We start from the raw sequence: 17,399 nt of genomic DNA on the forward strand, positions 1-17,399 counted from the left end.
AAACAGGAGAGGGAGAAACAAGCTCCCCACTGAGCAGGGAGCCCACCGCAGGGCTTGATCCCAGGACCCTGAGATTAAGTCAGACACTTAACTGACTAGGCCACCCTGGTTTTTTTTAAAAGCAATCCCTACACCCAATGTGGAGACCTTACTCACTATCCCAAGATCAAGAGTCCCATGATCTACTAACTGAGCCAGCCAGGTGACCCTGGCAATGGTAATTTATGATTTGGTAATTTAATAATGGTAATCTCCGGGACTTGTAAGGATGTTGCATCAGGAGGTCACAGGTAAATGGAGAGTCAAGGTGTAGGGGCCTGGAGTTCTGCTTTTATGGGGTTTGAGGTTGGGGGCCTACAGGGACTTAAAGCAAGAGAGGAGAAAAAACAAGGGGCCCAAAGGGCCTAAAGGGTCAGCTATTGAAATTAACCTAGATCTCTAACAAAAGACTCAGTGGTGGGGGGCGGCCTGACCTTTTATCAAAGCAGCTGTGGGCAAAGTGTTTATTCAGAGGGCCATCTTTCAAAACTTAACACAGTCATTTGCATTACAAAAAAGAAGAAAATAAAAAGGAAGAAACACTGTCAGAACTTACACTGCTCTATCCAAAACCATCTTCTAAAGATTTGCAATGAGAATCTTAAATGTTAACCTATTAAGTTTCACCATTAACCCTAAAGGGCACATTCATCTGGATACTATTTTTTTTTTGTCTTTTTCTGTTTTTAAAGCGGCTTACTTCCCACTACATCTATTAACAACCAAGTACTATGGGAACCTGCCTGCTAAATATTTAATTATTTTGTGACTTCTTAAATTTATTTATTAAATATTTATTGAATATGTATTATGTACCGACCTTTTCTGTGATAAGCACTGGAAATAAAGCACTTAGTACAATAGAGGTGGTAGGTATACTCACTTTACTATGGGAGAAAAAATAATCTCATAAAATTCGAAAGACAGAAAGAGACAGGTACAAAGCAGAGAATATTGTGTGAGTGAGTAGGAGGGTGTCAATCCTGATATGTGGTCTGGAGTAGACATTCTAAGAACTCAGTGCTGAGGGAGAACCAACCATGTAGAGTAAAGGAAATAGGACTTCCAGGGAGGGTGAAGAGAACAGGGTGAGAGGACTTTACAGAATCACTTTGTGATTGAATGAATACATCAAATGCAGACCGGCCTGGGTAAGCAGAAAGTGGGGCTGCAGAAAGAAGCAGATAAGAACCGAGATCATGTTGAGGTTGTTAAATGTTAAGGATGTCGTAATATCTGGGACACCTGGGGGGCTCAGTGGTTGAGCGCCTGCCTTTGGCTCAGGTCGTGGTCCCGGGGTCCTAGGATCGAGTCCTGCATCAGGCTCCCTGCATGGAGCCCGCTTCTCCCTCTGCCTGTGTCTCTGCCTCTCTCAATCTGTGTCTCTTATGAATAAATGAATAAAATCTTTAAAAAAAAAAAAGTCACAATATCTTTATAAGTTAAATGGAAAGCCACTGATACATTTAAGTATTGCAGAGACCAGTCAGGAGGATGTTGCATAAGTTCAAACAAGACATGGACATGGAAGGAAGTGAAAAATATAAGGGTATATCAATATATTGGTATCCCTGGCTAAGTGAACTCTGACCCTTGAATCTCTCCTGTAACAAATTTGAAATAATGCTTGCCCCCTATGCACATCGCTATTGAAAACATGCCATAGTGAATTTGAATTTGTAGGTTTTAGGAACTGAGTGTTTGTTTTCCCCAAAAATCTATATATTGGGGTCCCAACCCTAAAGTCAACTCAGGAATCTTCAGAACTGCCACTTCCACCACAGACCCAGGGTCAATGCTATTTCCTCCTCAGTTTCCAGAAGTGGGACCACCTGTCCTGTTTCAGTGACTGAGGAAGATCCTGCCCAGGCAACAGAGACAAACTGCCTTCTTTCCAATTTCTTCCTTTGGAATGGGCATGTCTGTCTTCTTCTAGTCCCACCATTTTATTATAGAAGCTCATAACTTTGCTGGTATCGCAGGTTCAACAGCTGTAGAGGAATTTTGAAACAGGTGAATCATACCTTGAGTCTCTCACATATCTGACTGAGATGACATTTTTTTGGATGAAACTCCAGAGTTTTAAAATTTAGAGTTGATGCTGGAATGAGTTAAGAATTTTAGGGCTGCTGGGATGAAATAAATGTATTTTGCATGTGAGGATATGAATTCTGGTGAGCCAGGGGAAAAATGTCATGGACCAAATGTGTCTTGCAAGGTTCAGATGCTGAAGTCCTAACCCACGAGGTGACTGTATTTGAAGATAGGGTCTTTGTAGAGATAGTAAGTTTAAATGAGGTCATAATAAGGGTAGAGTCATAATCCAACAGGATTGGAGACTTTCTAAAAAGAGTAAGAGGGGCTCCTGGGAGACTAGTCAGCTAGGTGTCTGCCTTTGGCTCAGGTCATGATCCCAGGGTCCTGGGCTCTAGCCCTGCATCAGGCTCTCCACTCAGTGAAGAGTCTGCTTCTCCTTCTCCCTTTGCCTGTCCCCTGACTCATGCTCTGTCTCTCACATGCTCTATCTCAAATAAATAAATAAATAAATAAATAAATAAATAAATAAAATCTAAAAAGAAGCAGAAGAAGAACCAGAAGAAGAATGGGAGGAAGAGATAGCAGGGCTTACTCTCTTTCCTGTGCACAGGGCAGAGATGTCATCCAAGGACACAGTGAGAAGGTGATCATCTACAAGCCAGGATGAAGGCTCTCACCAGAAACCAACCCCTGTGGCACCCTGATCTCAGATTTCCAGTCTCTAGAAACTGTGAGAAGGTAAATTTCTGTTGTGGAGGCCACCCAGTTTATGTTCACCAAAACACCTAGTTGTGCACATGTTTGGGAGGCAGTATGTAGACTCTTCTGCACACATAGGGTCATTCTACTCCCTGTTGGAATCCATCTCATGCTTAGTTCTTTTTTTTTTAAGATTTTATTTATTTATTCATGGGAGACAGAGAAAGAGAGAGAGAGAGAGAGACAGAGACACAGGCAGAGGGAGAAGCAGGCTCCATGCAGTGAGCCCAACATGGGACTCAATCCGGGTCTCCAGGATCAGGCCTTGGCTGAGCCCCCCAGGCTGCCCACATGCTTAGTTCTTAAAATATTTTTATTCATTGTAGCTATAACCTTTTTCACACTAATAAAATATAAAAATAAATTCTCGGCAGTTACAAGAGTCAATGAAGAAAGCGAGCCTAAGAACCATAGAAAGGCTCATACCTCAGGAACAAGTTCGACAGGATAAATTGCATTGGAACAATTTAAACCTAAAAATCTAAAGCTGGGAATACATGGGACCCAACTTACCAGATGTGCAGTGTTTTCCTATGTGAAAAATAAAGAAAATTATTAGATATTTATTAGAGAATAATGGTTATATGGATATTTTAGGGTGTTTTTTTGCTAGCCAAAACATTTGGGGTCTTTGGATAGATTCATATGGCATTATTATTTTCCTTCTTTAAAATAAAAAAAAAATTGGGGGGGACAGGTCAGATGGTTAAGTCTTGGAGTCTTCATTTCAGCTCAGTTCATGATCGCAGGGGTGTGAGATACAGCCAGAGTAGGGCTCTGCACTGAGCACAAGTCTGCTCGAGATCCTCTCCCTCTTCCCTTCCCACTGCACACCCATTCTCTCTCTCTCAAATACATAATAGATCTTAAAAAAAATAAAATAAAATGACAGAATGGAACATAAGCCCTCATGGTCCAAAATTTAACTATTTAACTCTTTTTCAAGGATATTTCTGATTCATGTAATGAAAGAATCCTATATTTCAAAAATAGAATGTGAAAAGCTTTCTGACAGATTATATGAGGAGTTATCAATGAGAAGATTCAACAAAGACTTTTTAGAATTTTGTTGTTTATCTGTTTAATTTTCTATTTGGATTGGACCAAACAGATGATAGTTCTCTATGCTGAAACAGATTTCTGAGGAAAAAATAGTTTGGTGGGGGGTTAAGGTTCTCTACTTTGAGTGGCACATATAACATACATTTCTCTGCTTCCCCATTTTCACTGCCATTGTTTAGGGATTTACAGTATCTTCTTGCTATTTATTAGGACGTCAGTCACAGCTTCAGTTGTCTAAGTCCCAAGGTTCAATTCTTATTATTATTGTTTTTGTGTTTGACATTTGAATTCCAGGTCCAAGACCTCATAGCTCTGTGAATTGAGAAAGCCATTTAACTGCACTGAAACTTAGCTTCTTTACATGAGATGGAATAAAAATGACCACATTGCAGAGTTGTTAGAAGACAATATATAAATTCACCAATTTTAATACCTGTTGTATATTTGCAGAATTGGTTTCCATGGAAAATGTTTATTTTTTTCAGTCAACCATTTAAATCCTGAAAGTATGTATCCCTCCATTTTGTCTTCTTCTTAAGATAAACCTTATTCTCTAAAATATAACAGTTGTGCTTTTCTAGAGTGTCTAGTATTGATTATCTAAATGATTCAGTTTGGCTTTCAGGAATACATTTCCCTAGATGTTCATTTGATTGGATTACAAAGTTATATCAGTAACATATTAGGCTACAGTTCAGTTAAAAATCAGTATTTCCCCCTCATATTCACATATTGTAAATAGATTTGCTTAAAGGAATACTTAAAATCTCAAATGACCAATGGTGATGTGTCATTTTATTTTCCATTACATGTGCAGAAAGACAATCATGAACTTCAACAAAATTGTTTCCAGTCCCAACACGAGAACTGAGGTAGCTATTATGATTTCTTCAGAGATTCAAATCTTGTTCATGTGTTAAGCATGGATAAAGACAGACATGTTTTATGGACCTAATCTCAGGGTGAACAGAAAATGCGCAATGAAAGAAAGAAAGAAAGAAAGAAAGAAAGAAAGAAAGAAAGAGAAAGAAAGAAAGAAAGAAGACTAAAAAGGAGATGACATAATTGGTGAGAACTGGAGAAAGTCCTGGCATTTCCTTCTTTGTAAATGGTACTGTGTAGTTTGGAGCAAATTCTTCCCTTCCCTTAATCTCAGCGTTCAAGGAACATAGTTTGGTGAAGAAACGCAAGTGGCACACAGTGAAAATTCAACAAAGGATGCTACAAACATTGAGCTTGCAGTGTCTCCTGGAAAAGAGGCCAGAATTCTTCAGCAGTACTGTCTTAATGTTTTCCTTAAGGGAAAATAATAAATAAGCAAACAAACCAATAAAAGCCAAAAAAACAATAAACAAAAAACACCCCACTTCCTGGTTTCATGTCCCTGGCTTAGATCTACTTTGCATCAGAGACTATTAGTTGGAATAGGAAATAAAAGCTTTGGAGGAAGAAAAGCTTCTGTTACTTAAAAAGTCTGTTACAGTTATTTTCACATGACAGTTACAGGAATTTTAGAAATGCAAAACAATATGAATATTTCTTCTACCACCATTCACATTTTTGTGTTTCCATCTAAGGGTTTTTCTACGCATGTAATTTATTTTTAATGTAACTTGAAATGCTGAATGTTTGCTTTTACGTTTTCCAGATTTCTTATGCATTAATAAAATGACTTTCTATTTGTTTCTCTTATTTTATAAGCATTATATAAGTAAATCATAATAAAATACAAAGCACATTCTACAATGAAATTATAAATATCTCTGGGAATTTCAGAATATTTTATGAAATATATCTCTACTAATGGAATGAAAGGATATGCTCATCCCTTATATTCCATACAAAGTGTAATGCTGTTCGGCTCATTAGTTTTTGTTATTGCTTTTTCAATATAGCAACAAAAAATACATACCAATATACAAGTAATTAATTAAATAAGTATGATATAGTCGTATTAAGAAACATTAGTCGACTGCTGAAACATATATAGATAAATGTGTATTCATATGAGTATTATTCCTAACATTTATATAATACTGTACACTAGTGATGGTGCTAAGGACTTTACTTACAATAACGTGTTTAATACTAACAACAACCATAAAATATGAAAACTATTTTGTCACCAAGATTTTACTGCTTCTGGAATCCATGATTTGAACCCAAGCTCTATGACTCCAGAGCCAAAGCTCCTAACTCCTTTTTTTTACTCATACAATGTGTGTGTAGGAAAAATTAAGTAAGAAAATAGCATGACACAATTAAAATTATATTTTAAATTTTATTTATTTTAGAGAGTGGGGAGGTGCAGAAAGAAAGGGAGGGAATCTCTAACAGACACCTTACTGAGTGAGCATGGAGCCCGATGTGGGGCTCATTTCCACAACCCTGAGATCATGGTCTGAGCTGAAAACCAAGAATCTGAGGCTTAAGCGACTGAGCCACCCAGGTGTCCCAAAATTATATTTATATCTAAAAAGAGGAAGAGGAGAGAGAAAGAGGAGAGGGAGGAATGCATAAGGAAACTTTTAAAGTTAAAAAAAAAATGTTCCCCAAATACTAATGGTGGAGACATATGGATGGTGAAGTTTATTCTGATTTTTAGCTTTATATTGATGTGCCTTAATGGAATTGTGAATTTTGGACAATTCCATTAATTGCAGCTGGACCAATTGAAAACCGACTGATATACCATGTGGATAAGGATATTTCCAAACACTCAGAGAAGAAAGGAAGGATTCTCTAGGAGGGAATTTAGCCACAGGATTCAGAAACACCGACTGTAGGCCTGTGATAATGTTTTTCAAACACTAGATAGTGTCCTCAATAGAATTTCAAGTTCCCCAGGGAAATGACGAAGCAAGCCCACCGTTTGTATGCAAAGTAAATGATTACAGTTGTTTAAGTTTCAACTTCCTGTGATTTGTTTTACCTCGCTTTTGTAAATTGAGTTGGGCTCCCTGCCTAATTCATGTGTTGAAGTCTCAAGACCCAGCACTTTAAAACGTGTAGGAAATATCAGAAAGGGAGACAGAACATGGAAGACTCCTAACTCTGGGAAACTAACTAGGGATGGTGGAAGGGGAGGAGGGCAGGGGGTGGGAGTGACTGGGTGACGGGCACTGAGGGGGGCACTTGACAGGATGAGCACTGGGTGATATTCTGTATGTTGGCAAATTGAACACCAATAAGAAATAAATTTATTATTTAAAAAATAAATACATAACTTGCCTTTTCCCTTAAAAATGATAGGAAATATTAATATACCCAGCCAAAAAGTTCTATTAATAAAATCCGTAATGACAATAACTTTAAAAAAAAATTAAAAAAATAAAATGTGATTGTGATGGACAATTCTATGTGTCAACTTGACTGGCCTAAAGGATGCCCAGGCAGCTAGTAAAACATCGTTCTGGGCGTGTCTGTGAAGGTGTTTCTAGAAGAGTTTTGAATCAGTAGACTGAGTTAAGAAAATCTTCCTCACCAAAGCACAAAGACATCATCCAATCTATTGAGGGTCTGAATAGGAAAAAAAGGCAGATAAAAGGTAAATTTGCTCTTTGGTTGAGCTGTGACATCCATCTTCTCCTGCCATCGGATTTCAGCTCTCCTGGTTCGCTTGCCTTAGCACTTGGACTATATTACATCATCAGTTTTCCTCAATCTTGAGCTTGCAGTTGGCAGATCATGAGACTTCTTAGCCTCCAAAATAACTTTCTATAAAATCATCATCTCTCTCTCTTTATCCCTTTGGCTCTGTTTCTCTGAAGAACCCTGACTGATATGGTGACCATAACCATATTTGGAGATAAGGTCTTTAAATATGTGAGGCCATTACGGTGGAGCCCAGTTCCATTATGACTGGTATTCAGATAAAAAGGGGAGGACACTGGGGATTGGAATGCAATTCGTTTTTAACATGATACCCAGAGGTCAACAAGGAGGTTGTCATGGCCAGCTATCTGGAAAGGGAGAAGCCTGTCCAGACAAGCCCAAGATGGTGGGTGCCATGAAAGGAAACTCCTGACCAGATAAGGAAGAAAAACAGGAAACCCTGCATCTCCACCTCAATTAATAAATTTTCCATCTTCTGGTTAATAACTGTCCACAAAAAATAGAAACACAACACTCAGAGTGCACAGCTCTGGCTCTTGCTCTCTCTCAAGTCTCTAGGGTATACTTTTACTTTTAATACATTTTCCTGCTTGTGTGACAGTACAGTGCTAGTCCACTGTCTTGCATGTCTGTCCTCGAATTCCTTCTTGTGATAAGACCAAGAACCTTCAGCAACACCTTCAGGGTGGGCTGGGTCAAGGCGCCAGGGCCCAGGGTCTCCTCCCTTCATTTGGCAACACAGAGAGATGTACACACAGATGAGACAGTGAAGAAGCAGCAAGAGGGTTACTATATGCCAGAGAGAGAGAGAACTGAGAAAAACACAACCCTCCAGGCACCTTGATCTTCAACTTCCTGCCTCCAAATTGTTAAAAAAAAATAAATTTGTGTTGTTTAAGCCAATATGTTTGTGGTCTTTTGTTGTAAGAGCCATAGCAAATTAATACGAATTCTCACGAATGGAATTCACGTTACTCGAGGGAACTTTTCCTTCTTGTACACCCCATAGAACATGATATTGGACTAAGAACGTAGAATAAATACTAGTTGATTAAATTTAGTTCTAGAGGAATAGTTCTCAGTTACAGTCTCTAGATTAGCATCATCAGGATTGAAACTGGAGAGCTAGGTTCTTGTCTCACGGAGTTGAAGAATGAATCTCGTGGACAACTGACAGTGGGGAAAGCCATAGAAGTTTATTAAGCAGAGATGCAGAGAAAGCTCTCAGAAGTGAGAGGGGTCCCCACAGGGCTGCCCGGAGGGGTTTTAGTGGCCATCTTTTATTGAAAACAGACTGGGAAGCTTGTGTCCTTGAGATTTTTGTGCTGTCTTGATTTGAGCAAGGACTACTGAGAACATCCTTAATGACACTTTTTTGTGGTCTCGTGACTTTCTGTGATTGGTTGCTAACCAGAAAAGGGAGATCTTCCCTAACATTTTGGAGCTAGGGAGCCAGGCTTATCTATCTATCTATCTATCTATCTATCTATCTATCTATCTTTATTTATTTATTTATTTATTTATTATTTATTTTTAATTTTTATTTTTATTTTTATTTTTATTTTTATTTTATTTTTATTTTATTTATTTTATTTTTTTATTTTTATTTTTATTTTTATTTTTATTTTTATTTTTATTTTTATTTTTATTTTTCTCTGCTTTTGCTGCCTTAACTCTTGTTTCCCTGGGAGGGGTAGGAGCCTGGCTTTGGGCTTTTTCGTGTCCTTGGGATTAATGGGAGCCCACAGATTTCTGGGAGCCTGACTCTGGGCCTTTCCCTTATCTTTCCCTGACTAGCCCCATCTGACCTTGACTCATTCCTATTTCAGTATCATATGGAAATGTTTTAGAAATGCACATTTTTAAGCCTCAAAACACTATAGAATCAGGAACTCTGGGGAGGATGGATCAGTCTGTTCAACAAGCTCTCCAGGTGATCGGATGCACAGTAAAGTTTGAGAACAAGTGTTTCAAATGTCTTGAGCTAGGGACCAGGCATGTGACATACATGAGTAATGTCGCCCAAATGCAAGTCAACAGGAAAGGTCAGGCATCTTAGCAAACTAAAGAAGTCATGTATCTCCACCAAGGTCAAGGTGAGACAATCCCACTAGCTAATATGAAATGGTCTTTATTTTTCTAAGATATACAAGCAAAGTGGATTTGTAGTTGGATACTTCATGAATTTCAAATGCTGGTAGCCAATTCTAATAATTGTTGGCTGACCGAATAAAACATGCCTTCAGGACAGTTCCATCTTGCTGTAAACTCTAATTAATAATAAAGGGGTTTGGAGGATGGCAGAGTGAGAAAACACTTATTTCCTTTTTTGTCTGTAAGGTTTCTTTTTACTAGGTTCAAAGAGAGGAAGAAATTAAGGAAATTTGCTTTGTGCATGTCTCATGATTTTTATACATATTGGCATAGAGATTTCACTATACCTTGTGCGTATAAGTTCTCATTCTGAACATATACTCTTGGAGTTTCCACTGTTCTTTGTTCAGTGCTCTGATCATCCCAGAGCAGAGTCTGGATTTGGCTCATTTTTGATCAAGGCAGGCATGTCTTTAACTGCGTGTCTCAGGTGGGCTGAGGTCTGTTTTAAGAGCCCTTGGCTTCCCACGGCATCAGGCATTCCCACTGCCATCTGTGACTTGTATGTGGGGATTTAAAGATGGTGATGTGCTGACTGGGACAGTTTCTCCTCCACTGACCATCTGCCACAGGTGCTGGAAACAGCACCAGCAGTATTCAATCTTCAGATGAAAGGTTGAATTAGCTGGCATGAGTCTCCTACTGAATTGTTGGGACCACTGAGCAAATGCCATTTCCTACTGCAGGACCAAACCTGGTACCTTAGATGTGTTGTTTGTTTGTTTGAAGGATTTTTTTTTTTTTTATTTTGGGGGCACCATTTTGAAATGAATACAGAGAGGGATGAATAAAAGTTTATTAAATTCTCAATGGTCATGAAGAAGGAACAGTCTGCAGGTATACTAAACAACTTGTGTTCGCCCCTACCTCTACCCTTGTTCCTATCACAAGACTATAGCTGAGAGTTTGAAGATGATGCTTTTTCCTAAAAATACTACCATAAACATTGGCTATTGTTGGAAGAACATAACATGAAGTCACCTCAAGGAAAGGATACAAAGTGCAGGCTATCAAGTAAATCTATAAAATAACTACATTATGCCTAAATAATAATAAATAATTAGAATGGTTCAAATATGACAAATTATTTAAACCAGTGGAATCATATATTGTTTTTTTTTTCATTTTGGATAAATTTTATTTTATAATCTGATTGTTTAAATTTAGAAACAGTCTCAAATTAGTTAGACACTGGGAAATTATGATCTCTATGATGAAGGTGAAAATATTAGATTAGAGAGGTAAGCTACAGATCAAAAATATGATAGACTTGGGATTCAAACTCTATCCTATATTAATCCAAATAATAATTGTGAAAGTCTTTTTCTTCGCAATTAAGTCATGCATTCCAGAACACACAAATCCCACCAGAGCCTGATGATTTTAGATGACCTATAACTCTATTAATCCATTTTCAGATTCATCAGTAGATTCATCTCTTAAAAGGCTACTCTAGGGCAGCCCAGATGGCTCAATGGTTTAGCGCCACCTTCAGCCCAGGGTGTTGATCCTGGAGACCTGGGATCGAGTCCCACGTCAGGCTCCCTGCATGGAGCCTGCTTTTCCCTCTGCCTGGGTCTCTGCCTCTCTCTCTTGTCTCTCATGAATAAATAAATACAATCTTAAAAAAAATAAATAAAAAGGCTACTCTAAATACTCCTCATCTAACTAGAAGGGAAATCACCCCTCTTTCAAATTCCATCAGGCTTCTCTAACTATACTCCCTGCTCTAGTTTTCTTTACAGATGTCAGTCTTGGTTTAGTTACTCAGTTTCATTTTCAGAAGATTTACTATTGTGGAAGAGGGTGAACATGAGATTAACATCTGAGCATGTAGTAGATGAGAGAGAAACAGTTCCTCAATTTAACAGATCCTCATACTTGGTTCTGAAGTTTGAGAGCATATAGGATTTTTAACCTATAAAAATTTTTCTATGACATTTGTCACATTTCTGAAGTTTTTGTTACTCAACTGCTGTTAACCTGAAACCAGCATGTGTCAAAGCCCAAAAAGAGGAGTAAGTTCAGTTGGGATCCTAAAATAGCTGAAATTGGATGCACCTGGACTTGCCATTGTTGAGACGAAGGTTCCAAGGAGGCAATCAGTCTCTGTAATCATCAGGACTACATGATATACTCTAAACTTTTACATCTCAGGCAACAAAAAGGTTCTTTTATTTCACTTTGTCAGACATAGTGGTGATTGAATAGATCTTTAATATTTAATCCACAAGAAAATTAAAAAAAAATAGTACTTTGTATATCACACGGGTTTTTCTTCTAAAACCTGTGATCTTCAAATGTTAGTTTTCAGTAGCCTCTCAAGCAGTCCTTTTGAAGTTTGCCAGTGTATGACTAATATGACTTCTCTCCTCTCCTTCAGGTCATGAAGTTTCATCTTTCTAAATTAAGGGTCACCTGAGTACACTCAAAGGTCTTGGAAAGGGTTTATGGTTTACTCATGTAGAAAATAAGTACTTAGATTTTGATATTTTAAGAAGTTATGTGACAGACTCAGCCTCTGGCTTCTCTCAATGGTGTTATTATAAAAAGCAAATTCAAGATTATAAATCATGAGGCTTAGTCTTTTTTGTCACCACAAGTCCTTGCATTCACTTCTCTTTCAGAGGGGGAAGGAGTAGGAGTTCTAGAACTTTCTCTTTCGTGATCTATCTCAGAAATTCAGTGCCAATCATTTCTCCAGTCATGGTTTAGTCCAGTCATGATAGTATCTACCTCTGAGGCTTATTATAAGAATTGGGTGTGATTTTACATATAAAATCCCTATTGAAACAAAGTAAGAAATCAAGAAATAGTAATTATTTTTTTTTTACAATTTCTATCATTTATCAGATATAGCATTCTCTACTCCTTCAGAATAAGACTATGTTACATTTATCTATCCTGCATAATGACCTATCGCCAAAGAACAACTATTTTGTTCCTTATGATTTTTTTTTTAATTAGAAATCCAGATAAGTCAGGGCACCAATGGCAATCTATGTCTTCTCTTTAGTATCTGAGATGTTGTTTGGGATGATGGGAATGGCTGCAGTCAGCTGAGGTCTCGAGACTCAGTTGGGGTCTCAGTACCCACTGCTGTCTAGGTTCCATAGTTCTGTTCCCTGTGACATCTCTGTGGAGTGTGATTGAGCTTCCTCACAACATGGTAGTCTTGGGAAAGTGGAATTTCCTACATGGTAGGTGGCTTTCCCCAGAAACTGCTGGGCTTCTTATGCTTCAACTACCAGACCTGAAATAATATGAAGGGCACATACTTGCAACTTGTAGAACAATAAGTCCTGGAGATAGGATGCAACAATATTGTATTATAACTATCAAACTTGATTAAAAAGACTAGATATTAATTATTCTCACCATAAAAAGAGAAGTGATAATTATGTGACATGATAGAGGTGCTAACTCTCACTACAATGGCAATCATATTACAATATATAAATGTACCAAACTAATATATTGGACACCTTAAATAGATATAGTGTTTTGTCTCAAATATATTTCAATTAAAAATAAATAAACAAACAAATAAATAACCAGATCTGAAACTGGCCCATCAGCAGTGCCTTTCATTCTGTCAAACGAAACAAGTAACAAGGCCAGCCCAGATCTAAGAGGAGTTGAGACAGACTCTAAGTTGACTGAATATTTTTTTGCATGTAAGCACAGGAAGGGAAAGAAAGGATGGTCGCTGTCTTTAGAGTATGTCTCCCACAGTCTTCTAAACCTACGGATTTGGTCAACAATTAAAAAAAAGCAAAATCTTTTATATTATTTGGAAAAAAAAACTTAATTCATTTTAATATCACACTGAAGCTATCTTAGAAACTACAAGAGATATAAGTAAATATTTTTTTCTGAAAAATACAGCAGATGACCAGATAGAAAAAATATTTCTCATTACATGATTTCATACAAAAACTCACACTATATTAAAATAATACAAATGGTTTTTTTTTAATTTTTATAAATACTTGGACACATGCTAACCTAAACTACATTGATTAATAATACTTTCAGTATTTTTTGTTAAGAAACATATTATAATTTATCTGTTTTGTAAATAGAAAATGTATTTTATTTTATAATGGAGTCATATATATATATATATATATATATATATATATGAATTAGACAAATTGAAATATAAGTCTTTCAGTCAAAAAGACCACAAAAAAAGGAAGGAAAAATAAAATATAAATTGGAAATTCATATCCTTGTCTCCTCTCAGAAAAGAACATAAAGTGAAAAGGGATACCTAATGCCCACTCAGCTGGTCTAAATCCACTCTGGCTTTTGCTATATTTGCATCTCATCTATCTTAATGTGATTCTGTTGTTAGAGGTGCATATTTTTGGTGGACTGTTGACTGTAAGCAAAGCAACTCCTCAACTGATTCTTATCTAAAGAAAAAATATTCTAACACAGAAGAAAAAAATTAATAGACATATTACAAACAGTACAGAAATTTCCTATAAGGAATATTCCAAGAGATTTTTTTTCCAAAGAGATTTTTTTTCCAAAGAGATTTTCAGAGTGATTTTGACAATTCTTCATTCATTACTCAAACTTAGAAGCCAATTTCCATTATTATATGATTCTGTAGAACTTCAGTAGCTAACTGTACATTTATAAATTAAAAAACTATGATTTATTTTTATGTTTTTTTCTATTTAGTAAAACTTAAACTTCCTTATTACATTTCATTGTTAATTAGTTTTCAAGGGCTCATTAAAATACTAAATAAATAATAGTATAAGTGGTGTGAATATTTCATATACTTGAAACACTACAATAAATCATGCATTTCCTTGAGATAATATAGTTTTAATTTCTATTCCTGGCATAGAATCTAGTCAACATTTCATACATTTTTTTCAAAGTTAAAATTGCATTGATATGGGAAGAGAGATAACTATATTTATTAATCTCTTTTTCAAATCTGTTCATTTTAAAAGCTTTAAAGTGTTGCTTATTTCTAAAATATTTATTTTTATCAACCAGACATGGTCAGTCAAAGGGATTAATGGGGTTAATTATAAGACTGAAGCTTCTTTTAGATGCATTTTTCAAATCACAGAGAAATGTGTTATTTTTTTTTAAAAAAAACAATATATAAAATTAGGCTATTTAGATTTCAATTTCCACTTTAATAATGGGGTAGCCTATGAAATTATAAACATGGCTTTATATCTGAATTCAAGGAACATTAGCCAAGTAGAAGATAATTTAAGTTTAGATAACTTTTGGTAAGTTATAAAGATTCAGAATAAACATCGTCAAGTGTTAAAACAACATTTAGCAACATAGAAAAGATTTCTTTGCATTTGGCAAGGATCTCATAACTGTTACTGAAGAAATACAAAAATACAAAGAGTCTTTTATGCTGGATTTTTGTATGTCATTTGAATAACGATCATCCCCATGTGAGTTAAAACTTATCTGCTCAAAAGCACAAAGCTTGTTGAGAATATAATAAATTTGATTATACCAAATTGAAGCAAACATTTGTTTTTTCAGGGAAATCATTTTACCATAGCAACCATGTAATTGTGTGTGTATATGTATGTGTGCACATGCCTGTGTGTTTGAAAAAGGAATGTGTAAAGCTATAAAAGCAACGTTTACAATTTTAACTTCTGAAACGTAATTAGCACTAGGTAATGACAAGCACATTAACTAAATGACAGCATTTATTTTACAAGATGATATTGCTGTCTATATCTGTATCTGTAATCTGAAATGCTACTTTATTCTTCTAGAACTCTATAATTATGAGGACTCGTAATTTTAATTTTAATCAGACCTAAAGTCAACATCTGTGACTATAACTTATTAATAGTACATCATTTCTCTACTCAGTTTGAAGTTGATCCCTGCACCACATCTAGGAAAGCACTGAGGATTTCATACTGCAAATTCAAGCTTGTCAAGGGGGTACTGGTAAGGTATATAGAGTTAAGGTGCACTCTTTTTGTCATGGGAAAATGCCTCTTTCCCAAAGGAAATTACACTATTAACCTGGAGCAGTAAGGATATGAACATTCTAAACTAACACCTGCACTCACTCAAAGTAGGTGAACATAAAATATGCCAAAGCACATTCAAGATAAGGGATATCAATCTAGCAATTCCACTACTAAGCATTTACCCAAAGAATACAAAAACACTGATGTTTATAGCAGCTTTATCTGCAGTAGCCAAATTATGGAAACAGCCCAAGTATCCATTGATTGATGAATGGATAAAGAAGATACACACACACACACACACACACATAAATAAAACATAAAATATGACTCAGTCATCAAAAAGAATGAAATCTTACCATTTGCAACCACATGGATGGAGCTAGAGTATAATGCTAAGTGAAATAAGTCAGTCATTGAAATACAAGTATCATGATTTCACTCATATGTGGAATTTAAGAAACAAGGCAAACAAGCAAATTGGAAGAGAGAGAGAGAGAGAAAGAGAGAGAGAGACAGGCAAACCAAGAAACAGACTCTTAAATAGAACAAATTGATGGTTAGCAGAGGGAAGGTGGGTGAGGGAATGGGTTAAATGGGTGTTGAATATTAAGGAGGGTATTTGTTATGATGAGCACGGGGTGTTGTACAGAAGTGCTGAATCACAATATTGTACACATGAAACTGTGTATTAACTAACTGGGATTAATTTTATTTTCAAAGATTTTATTTATTTATTCATGAGAGACAGAGAGGTAGAGACATAGGCAGAGGGAGAAGCAGGGCCCTCTCTGGGATTTCAATATAGGATTCAAAAGAAAAAGAAAAAAGGACCAGTGAAAAAATTATTGTTCCTGTTTTAAAAGGTTACCGTTATGAGGTTAGTGTAATATAATAGTGCCCTTTCTGTTTTTATCATTTTACTTATATCTAATACCTAAGAGTACTGAATTTACACAAATGAAGAAGAAGAAGAAGAAGAAGAAGAAGAAGAAGAAGAAGAAGAAAGAAGAAGAAGAAGAAAGAAGAAGAAAAGAAGAAGAAAGGGGACGAGGGAGAGGAGGTTGTTTGTGAATGTGACTTGGAATAAAGGAGACCCATACGTAAGGAGTAATAAAAACTCTAATAGGTTTGTTTGTTTGTTTTAAGAGTTCCCATCAAAGAAAATAAATCTTGTGAGATTAACAATAAATTGATTCCTGTAATGAGGACTACCAAAATTTTAGATTCAAAACTAATTTGAAGGAAATCCAACTCAGTTATTTTAAAGAGACAAGAATAAGCCCAAAGAAAGGAGGCAGAGAACTCTGAATTTTCCACGCTCTTTTCTATTATGCTATGTCTTATAAGGTAAAAAAGAAATTAGTTTCTGTCAATCTATTATTACTATAAAATAATTAAATTTCAGTGTACCTGGGTGGCTCAGTTTGTTAAGTATCAACTCTTGATTTTGGTTCAGGCCATGATCTCAGGGTCCTGGTTCAAGCCCACTGCTGGGCTCCAGCTTCAGTGGGGCGTCTGCTTGAGGATTTCTCTCTCTCTGCTCCTGCCCCCACTTGTATGTGCATTCTTTCTCTCTCTCTCTCTCTCTCTCTCTCTCTCTCTCAAATAAAATAAATGTTTCAAAAACTGATTACATTTCAAAACCATACATTTTAATAATAATCCCCACCCTTTTGATGACTTATTGCTAGAATATATAAATTAATAATATAACACATATATATGTTTATATAAATATAAATC

This window comes from Nyctereutes procyonoides, unplaced genomic scaffold, assembly GCF_905146905.1.
Source record: "Nyctereutes procyonoides isolate TBG_1078 unplaced genomic scaffold, NYPRO_anot_genome, whole genome shotgun sequence".
In the NCBI taxonomy this organism is placed as follows: domain Eukaryota; kingdom Metazoa; phylum Chordata; class Mammalia; order Carnivora; family Canidae; genus Nyctereutes; species Nyctereutes procyonoides.